A 9854-nucleotide genomic window follows, 5' to 3' on the forward strand; every position below is an offset into this window, starting at 1 on the left:
GAGCATTGAACAAGCCCAAATGAGGTAAGTGTCTTGCCTAACATTGGTTGATAGAATATTTCATAATAACTTATATTGTCTGTCACATGCGGGAGTAATGTATATGTGAGGTGACGAGTGTGTATGCATGTGACATGAGTATTCATACTCGGAGTAGATTCTAGATTTACCTTATGCGGTGTTTGGTTATGCGTTCTACTAGATTCTATGTTTTACTAAATTACTAGATTACATGAGTACGATGAACTATGCTAGAGTTAATGTTGAGGTTAATGGTACTGTATTTGGAGCATGATGAACTATCTTGAGATTGTTGCCATACATGTTTTAGACGTAGTCCCAGATGTTATGAACACACATCCATACTTATTATTCTTATGTTATGCCTTAAATTGATGTATGACTACTTGAGTTTTCTTAACCACGTTATATGAAATGGCTTTTGATGCTTATTTAGGTGTGATGATTATTTGGGTGACGTATTATGTGTTGGGTCTGTGGCCATATGTACATATAAGCATACATCCTACCTAGGGATCATACCTTGTATACATGCATACATCCATGCATGGTTATTTCTCGGTCAACGTACATTTTATATGCTTACCTCATATTCATATGCATACATCACCGCGCATGGCTCTCAAATATGTACTGAGGTTATGGCACGAGGTTTCTACCGCGCGAAAATCGGGATATTATTATTGATTGGAATGAGGTCTTTGCCGTGCGGTGATTGTGATGGGATATTTAATATGGCACGTGAGTTGTCCTTGTAGTACGTGAGTTGTCTTTGTGGCTGTTATGATTATTGGCACGTGAGTTGTCCATGCAGTTATTTTTATGATTGACACGTGAGCTGTCCTTGTAGCATGTGAGTTGTCCGTACGGTTATGGAACGTGAGTTGTCTGTGCCGCATGCGGATATGGATATATCCCCCTAGGGTCATCCTCTCATGTTTCTCTCTTGATGGCATACATGCGGGTTGTGAGAAACTGATGGGTTTCTGGTTGATTGATGATGCGTGGAGTATAAAGGTGGAATTCTTGATTAATGATGTGTGGAGTATAAGTGTGACATTCTCGATTGATGATGAGTGGAATATAAAGGTAGCATCCTTGATCCTCCAAGTGCATTCTTTATGCATGTCATGCATTTCATATATTATTACATGTATTATCCATGCATGTCATCTACATATACTAGCTGATACATTTTATACCTGTACGAGACTTGTTAATGAGTTGTTGGACACTTGGAGAGTATCAGGTTGTTGTAGGAAGGGAGTTATCATCACACATTGATATGTTAGACTCGAACACATGGTATTTGGAAATTGATACGGTATTGGATCATTGTTATGTACAGATTTTACATTCATATGAGTATTTGATCACACACACTACTTGGTGCATGTCTCTTTATGTGCAGAGTTGGTGCAAGTTGTATTTACTTGACCTGTTTATTCGGCAAATATTTTTTATTGCCCCTACCCAGTTGTGCACCATATTATTGATATTCATTATTCTGTGACTATCTTTTCTGGATAACTCTTTGTATTGTATATGTTATTGATCTTCATGGGTTATTCAAAGTGAGTACCATTTGGACTTAAAAACCTCACTACTACTTTATCAACATTAGTCAGGATACTTACTGAGTATAAGGGGTTGTTGTACTCATACTACACTTCTGCACCTTGCGTGCAGATCTAGGACTTGAGCTACCGTGGATGACAAAGGCTATAATTGAGGATGTAACTGCATTCCAGATATAAGTCACCACTTGTTCTTGGTAGTTTAGGGTTTTCACTTCTGTTTATGTGTATTTCAAATAGAGGGTGTATTTATTCTTTGAACCATCTTTGTAAATCTAAATGCTAGTGGCTCAAGACTTGTACTACCAATCCTTGGGATATTTGTATGAATATTCATCTTTTTATTTATTATTATTGATGAGCTTCCATTTGAGTTATTATTCATTGTTTGGCTTACCTAGCATGTTGGGGTTAGGTGTCATCACCGCTAGGTTCAATTTTGGGTCGTGACAAAGTTTGTATCAGAGCTCTAGGTTCATAGGTTCCACTAATTATGAACAAATGTCTAGTAAAGTCTTGCAGATCGGTATGATGATGTCCACGCCTATCTTCAGAGGCTACAGGGCATCTAGGAAACTTTCCTTCTTTCTTTCCACATCGTGCGACTTTGTTTCAGCTTGAAGCCTAAATCTTCAATTTTTTTCTTTTCGATTCATGATCGATATTGACTACTCGGTATTAGATGTACAATAATGACTTGTGATGTTACGGAGGGGATGCAAGTAGCTATGGATAGTTGATCATCATCTTTATGTGTTGTACGATCTTAACATATGGATATGTTAGTGATCTTCCAACTGTCCATTTGAGGAATGAAGCAGAGTCTTATATCTATTTGGCGAGTGTAGACTCGGGAAGATTAATTGATTACTTAGTGGTTGTGACCATGGTAGGGCCATAGGAAGACGTCGATTTGAGGTTAGCAGGTGGGTTATCTCCTGCAAGAAGATTCGAGGTTGTGTGATTTGTATGAGACTTCTATTCAGTAGAATGTATATACTACCATTTCAGAGCACTAGAGGAAGTCGGCATGATTGTTGTGAGGATGAGTATGTATTCGGCAGATGATCCGAATGTGTTTTAACTAGTGCTATGCGAGCTTATGAGGAGATTCAACTGGATAGCAGTGTGAGGTCATGGAAAGTTAAGAAGGAAGGGTATTGTGGGTTATCAGACGAGGTGTTTGTGGCTCCAAGCCAAGTGGGGGAGTCTACCATTGACGATCGGGTAATTTGGGCATGTGTTGTTATAGTTCCTCGATTTGGATTGTAATGACCCGATTAGTTATTTTTAATGTTAGCATTCCGTTTAGTGGTTTAAGGTATTGAGTAGTTTCATTTGATGTGTTACAACTTGTGTGTATGGTTAGATTTGATATTCGGGAAGTTTGAGATTGATTCGGGTGAGTAATTCTCATTTTAGAAGCTTTAAATCGGAAGAGTTGACCAATATTTTCCTTGTGAGTAAAGGAGCTCAAATTCATATTTTAATGGTTCTAACAGATTCATATGGTGATTTTGGACTCAGGCGTATGCCCGGATTCATATTTGGATGTTCCTAGGATGATTTGGCTCTTTTTGTCGAGTTGGCAATTCAAAGGTTTAGAAATTTCATAGGTTTTGCCATGAGTTGACTTTGTAGCTATCGGGTACGGATTGTTATTACAGGACTTGAAATATGTTTGTTTTATCATTTGGAACTTGTGTGCAAAGTTTGGTTTCATTTCGAGTTCATTTATTATGAATCAGATGCTTGGTTGTGAATACTTGAAGTTCTGGAGTTTGAAGGTTGCATGATGAATTTTGGTGTTTAATTCTCGATTTTGATGTTATTTGTACTATATAAATGAGAAGACATGACTCCTCGAGCCACTACTAATGAACCCTTGAAGAGCTTCCAATGGCCATTAAAAAGGTCATTATGGTAACCTTCATTGTCTAATCTTCCTGGAGACCAAATTAAAAGAAAAGTCTGGAGCTTGTTTGACATTCTAAAGAATTAATGTTGAACCATTATTAGTTTGCAAACAAACTATGCCACCACCAAACACCTTAATCTCAGTGGCATTGCCGATCTTTAACACTCCAAACTCAATAGAAGTATAAGATGAGAAAAAGTCATTTCTTGGTGTGACATGTGAGGTAGCTCCATAGTCTCCTATCCAACTCATCTCATGGGATACCAAATTGATGACGTTTTCATCATAAGCAAAATAAGGGTCATCTCGAGCAATAACAACAATATTGTTCTCGTTAATTTCAACTTTCTTTCATTCTCTACTGTCTTGGTTCAAATTGTGGCAGAACCATTTGATATATCCTTTCTTGCCACAGTGGTTGCACAAATAGTTTTGATATTTGGCCTGTGACTTACTTTTGCTCTTACCTCTGTTCCTCGAACCTTTTATTCTCTCTCTCTCACGAACTTTTGCAACCAAAATATCTGCTTGTGAGGACGAACTCTGATATTTTCTCCTTAATTCCTCATTTAACACACCACTCTTGGCATATTCTATGATCACCTTACCACCAGGAACTGAATTTGTTAAAGAAACATGAAGAGTTTTCCTAGAGTCTAGCAGAGTATTAAAAAGTCAAAGTCCTTGTATCTCATCATCAAAATTAACTCTCATTCCAGACATCTGATAAGGACACCCTGAAAATTATTTCAATGAACAAGAATAGCAATGCCCTCATTTTTTTAAAGGTCATCAATTATTTTAGCAGGAACAACTTATTGTTCCTAGTTTTTGAAGCATAAAGAGTCTCTAACTTTTCCTACAATGACCTTGCATATGTCTCATTCACAATATGATTGTGAATATTGTCTTCAACACATTGTAGTATATATCCACAAACTTGTTGGTTCTCGAAATCTCAATCTTCGTCATCTATAGTCTCGGGTTTATGAGCTGTAAAAATGGGTAGATGCATCTTCTTCAGGAACAACACATCTTTCATCTTGCTTCTGCAAACATTAAATTACTCCCATTTAAATATTTTATCTTGATCATATTCGCCTCCGTTACGTAAAAAATTCCGAATAAATAACCAAGGCTCTGATACAATTGTTATGTCGAGGAAGAGATAAACCCAAAAACAGAAAAGATAAAGAACACTAAACTTTAATGTTAAAACCCCTTCAAATCGAAGGTAAAAACCACAGGATCACAAAGATCCAATAAACTCCACTAATCAATAAGAGGTTAACAAAATTTTACCAAATTTACTACACAACAAGTGCCAAATATGAAGCAACAATAGCAACAATAGCAACAAGAGCAATAACAAATCAATTGAAGAAAGGGGAGAAATCACAAAAATAGAGCTGCCAGGGCTCAAAATCGGATGCTACAAGCCACCAAATCCAATCTCCACCTTTCAGATCAAAGAACAAAATGTTAGGAACACCCAGTCAAATTTTACCCGATCCAACGGTGAACATTGAAAAATATAATTTGAAGCTGGCTGGTCAAAACAAAATATGCAGGAAAACGAACACTTTTAATCTTCTCTTTTATTCTTGATGGAAACTCTCTCAAAGACCTCTCTTATGTGCTAAAGACTTTCAAAGACTAACACTAATGATCATAGAACAATTCTCTAAGGTTACTTTATTTATATATAACGAGTGGTGCTTTCTCTTAAACCCAAACCCAACTCCAAATAGGAACAAAAAATCGAATCCAATTTCAAATAGGATTGGAAATCAAAAGAGAATAGGATTAGGCCGTTAGGTTTTTGGCTGGACAACATGCGCATGAGTCCAACAAATCATAAGGGGTTTGAGAGTCTTGTTTAGGTGGAGGATTTGTGAAACAAATATGTGTTGTCACTTGTGTGTGCCTCTTTGTGAGGTTGTTCTCTCGATAGCTTGTACTCTTTTTTTTATAGTAGATTGCTCATCTCCGCCTATGGACGTAGGTCATTGACTAAATCACGTTAAATATTTGTGTCTCTTTTGATATATTTCTCTTTTGTTATCTGATTTATCGTCGTTGAAGGTTTGCTTTACTAGCTTTCACATGGATCTGATTATTTCGATCCCTAACAAGTGGTATCAAAGCTAGGTTCAAGACAAGTTCATCAAGACGTGTTTAGTTCTAGCCGCAGTCTATTTGACGGTAATCATATTTTTGTCTGAAAAATTTGATCGGAGTGTCATGCACGTTGAGACAAACTTTATGGTAGAGATTTGAAGATGCGACCTATTGAAGATTATGCCAAGAAGGTGAATCAAGTTTATTTTATCAGAAAATTTAAGCCAAAAATAAAAATTATTAGGTGTTTGTCCTTATTTTCTCACCATATATATTTGGTCCCAAGTAAAGTATTTCAGTTTATTTAAGCAGTTAAGTTTTCCAAAACCAAGAAATATTGGTTCTTGTAGAAGTAGTAAATGTTAGGTGGGTCAGTTTGAATTGCATACGCAGATTTTGTAACAAGACATGTCCCTTCTTTCTTTAATAATATTTAGAAACAATCTTACTACTTTTAAAAGTTCATTTATCTGATTTTTAAATAGATATTTATATTGACTTGTACATTCAACTAAATTGGTCAATTCACTTTGAAAAGGGAATCTTGCGTAGCAAATTAGGACGAAGGGGGAAATAGTGATTGACATAGGAGTAAGCATTTTTTATAAATGATAACTGGAATTACGTTGATTTCCTCTCCTTACTGCTACTTTCTTTTATATTTTCTTATAACATCTACATCCTCTGTCAATTTTATGGTTAACGTGTTAATTATTGATGTTCTCGAATTGTATTAAGAGAAGTTGAAACTAATGGAGATTTCTGAATTGTTATGTTAATACTACGGGGGAGGTTAGTGTAAGATATTTGCAACATTATGTCAAAAAATGAGCGAGGTTAGCGTAACAGTACTCTTTTCTGTTTAGGCCCGTCGAAAAAATTAGTAGCACATTTTTTATTTTTAAAAGTTCTTTAACATTTGTTTACCTTGAAAATGGTAATAACAATTAGATTTGATTTTGTTGTTCTAAAAATATGTCATCTATTTTTATGCTAGTTGTTAGACAATAAATGCTAAGTGAAAGATTAGAAAGAATAAGACAATAGCTTGTAGATAGTATAATAATCAAACCGAATGGCTGGAAATCAGGACCTCGAGCTTGTGTGTACGGGGCCTCGAGGTCGAGTCGGATGCCCGGCTAAGGGCGGTCGATGGAGGATTAATAGTTATGATAAATTCAATGGCGGCTCTTTATAACCAATAATGAGCAATAAATGAAGAACAATAAATAGAACACAACAAATGAAGCAATAAATGTAAGTAATGAGATCAAGAAAATATGTGAAGTTAGGAAGCAGAGAGAATGTTCTTGTATATTCAGTATTGAGTATCAGATCCCCTTTACAAAATGACAAGGATCTCCTTTATATATGAGAGGGAATCCTAACATAATACAAATGCATTTATTACAAAGATATGGGGCTGATACAACCATTTAATGCCATGATACGGGTTTGGACTAGCCTGATAGACTTTGTCAGCTCTAGTCACGTGCCTTAGGAACCTCACATCGATCCACCACAGTCGCTGATTTACACTGCCTCGAGGCCGATCGTTGTTTCCGCTGCCTCGAAGTCGATCACTGAGAACCCTCAAAGTCGATCACTGGGAACCCTCAGGGTCGGAGCCCCGAGTTGAGCTTTGAGCCTTCCGGGGGCAGCCTCTATGAGGCGCCATGATGATCGTAAAATCGAACCGCCGATTTTTATCGTATACAGATAGTCCCCGCGTTTCCTTGAATAAAATGATAGGAAACGGTTTTGAACTCCTACCCTTAGGCACTATCATCATGATGTCAGCCTATCAGAGCATTAAATGCCATAACTCAAAAAGCTACGCAAGGGTCGCTGTCAACACGACTATCGAGAAGCACACGAATCGCTGTTGGTTTGTCCTTTCCGCTGCCCATATGGCTTCTATAAATACCTCAATCATTTAATGATTCACACTTTTACAACATCTTCAAACTTTCAGAGCCAAGGCCATCCCCTTCCACATTCTTCCTTCTTCCTTTCTTGGTTCCTCACTTGTTTTCTCATAAAGGCCTTTCCACCACCATGATTAGAACCTCTAAATTAAAACAATGGCTCGAAAAGAGGATGCTGCCTCTTTGTCTCGAATATCCAAGGGCAAACCCAAAGTGGCACACACCGTTGAACAGAGTACATCTACCGAGTTCGATACTGTGAACGATTTTTCTATCGAGAGACCCTAATATATGGCGGGCCGATATGAACACGTGTCCCGATATATTAGCGTCGTGACTAATATACAAAAAGTGAGGGGCGACTGTCGATGGGAGAGGACAATGCTGGTTGAGATTCCCAGTTCTAATGAGAGCATAAGAGATCACAAGGCTGGCTTTCTTCATGTATATACATACCCATTCACTTTGGGCCCCGTCGATTCTTCAAAACCTTCTTTTCCGGCGATAGATCCGGTTATTCTCAACTTCTGCCATAAGTATAAAATGACGCTTGGCCAGGCTATTCTATTTGTACAGATAGGGTGATCCATCTTTCTGGAGAATAGTCTATATGCTCCAATATTTCTCCAGCAAGGTCGTGGGCATGACTTTCACCCTTGACCATTTGATTAGACTATATAGCCCTCATCTCTTTCAAGGTCTGATCAAGCTTTACCCTCAATACACAAAGCCATTTTTCTCGAGCATTGATGAGAATAAGGATCGAGGGTGGATGAGCAGGTTTGTCCGAGTGAGGACGTCGGACATCATCCCGGCCGAAAGGATGCCATTCCCGGAGGAGTGGAATATGGAGCATAAGTACCTCTCCCTCGAACATACTTTACTGTCTTCTTATCTTTTTCTCAAAAAATGATCTCCCCTTCGTTTACGCAGCTACCATTTGGTATCCTGAAGCGGTCCAGGACCTGTCCGGGTGGATTAGGCAATTGGATACTTCGTTCCCTTATTTCAAGCGTTCTTGGCCCGACTTGGCTAAAATGCGATGGCCGGCCAAGAATCACGGTGAGCCTTTTTGTTGTCACCTCTACCATGTTTCAATTATCTCTTTCGTGTCTATAATCTTTGATTATTATGCTTGTGCAGGCCTTGGCGATGAAGTGCTGATGAGACCGCCTTTCGATAGCGAGGAAGAGGCCCCGAAGCCTGATAAGCTCAAGAAGAGGAAGAAAAAGGCGGATGTTGAATCTCTTATGGAAAAGAATCCAAAATCACCCAGGCCTCGAGCTACTGCCAAGGTCTCGGCTTCAGCTTCTGGAGCAAGTCCCAGTACTGGGGATGAAGACGACAATGATGATGAGTACAGTTTGGTATAAAGGGCAAGGTGAGGCACGGATACCCCGCAGGTGGCTGGGCTAAAGGTCGTTGAATCGGGAACGGTAGATTCGGCTCGAGCCCATGTTGTGGAGGCCCTCGAGGAGGGTGTGGATACGGTCCCGGAATCCCTGACCGGACATGATACAGTCCCTGTCGAGGAAACCATTACTGCCATCTCCAAAGGGTCTGGGCCCGGAGCTCTTCGGGGACATGATTTGCCCTTCGGCGACATCGATGCCCTTGGTGGCCTTAATTTGGGTACTCGATTCTCACCTGGGGAATTCAGGGATGCACAGGACTCAAGGGTCACCAATGTGGGGGGACCTCATGAGGGGGGAGATGTGCTTGAAAACTTCCTTGATGGTGTCGGTGAAGACATTGATCTCTATGCTCCCAATGCTATCGAGGAGGCGGAGAGGCTCCAGCAGCAGGTGATAACCTTTTTATGTATACTTTTCGTGCTTTAAATATTTCTCCTCGTTTTTCTGACCTTTCTATTTTGTTGTAGGCCAAGAAAATATATGATCACGCTATCTCTAAGCTGCGATATGAGCTTATATACCATAAGAAAGAGGCCGAGGATCTCACCTCGGGACTAAAGGAGTTGGAGACCTCTTCTGCCCGAAAGGAGGAGGAGATGAGTGGGCTCGAGGCTGCAAGGAGTGTGCCGACAAAAAGATAAGCTTGACGAGCAGGTAATACTGTATTTGCGAACCTGCCCTTTGTCCTTGTAACTTGGCATTTTACCAACTTTCTTTTCCCTTGAAGGTCAGGCAAAAAAATGCCCTCGTAGAGCAACTTCGAGAGGAGGCAGTCACCAAGGATGCGGAGGCCCTCAATTTAAGAGGACAAAATGGGGACGTGACCTCGGACAGAGACCATCTGCGAACGGAGCTATCGTCGACCTGGGAGCTT

The sequence above is a fragment of the Nicotiana tabacum genome, chromosome 11 (genome assembly GCF_000715075.1).
Source record: "Nicotiana tabacum cultivar K326 chromosome 11, ASM71507v2, whole genome shotgun sequence".
In the NCBI taxonomy this organism is placed as follows: Eukaryota; Viridiplantae; Streptophyta; class Magnoliopsida; order Solanales; family Solanaceae; genus Nicotiana; species Nicotiana tabacum.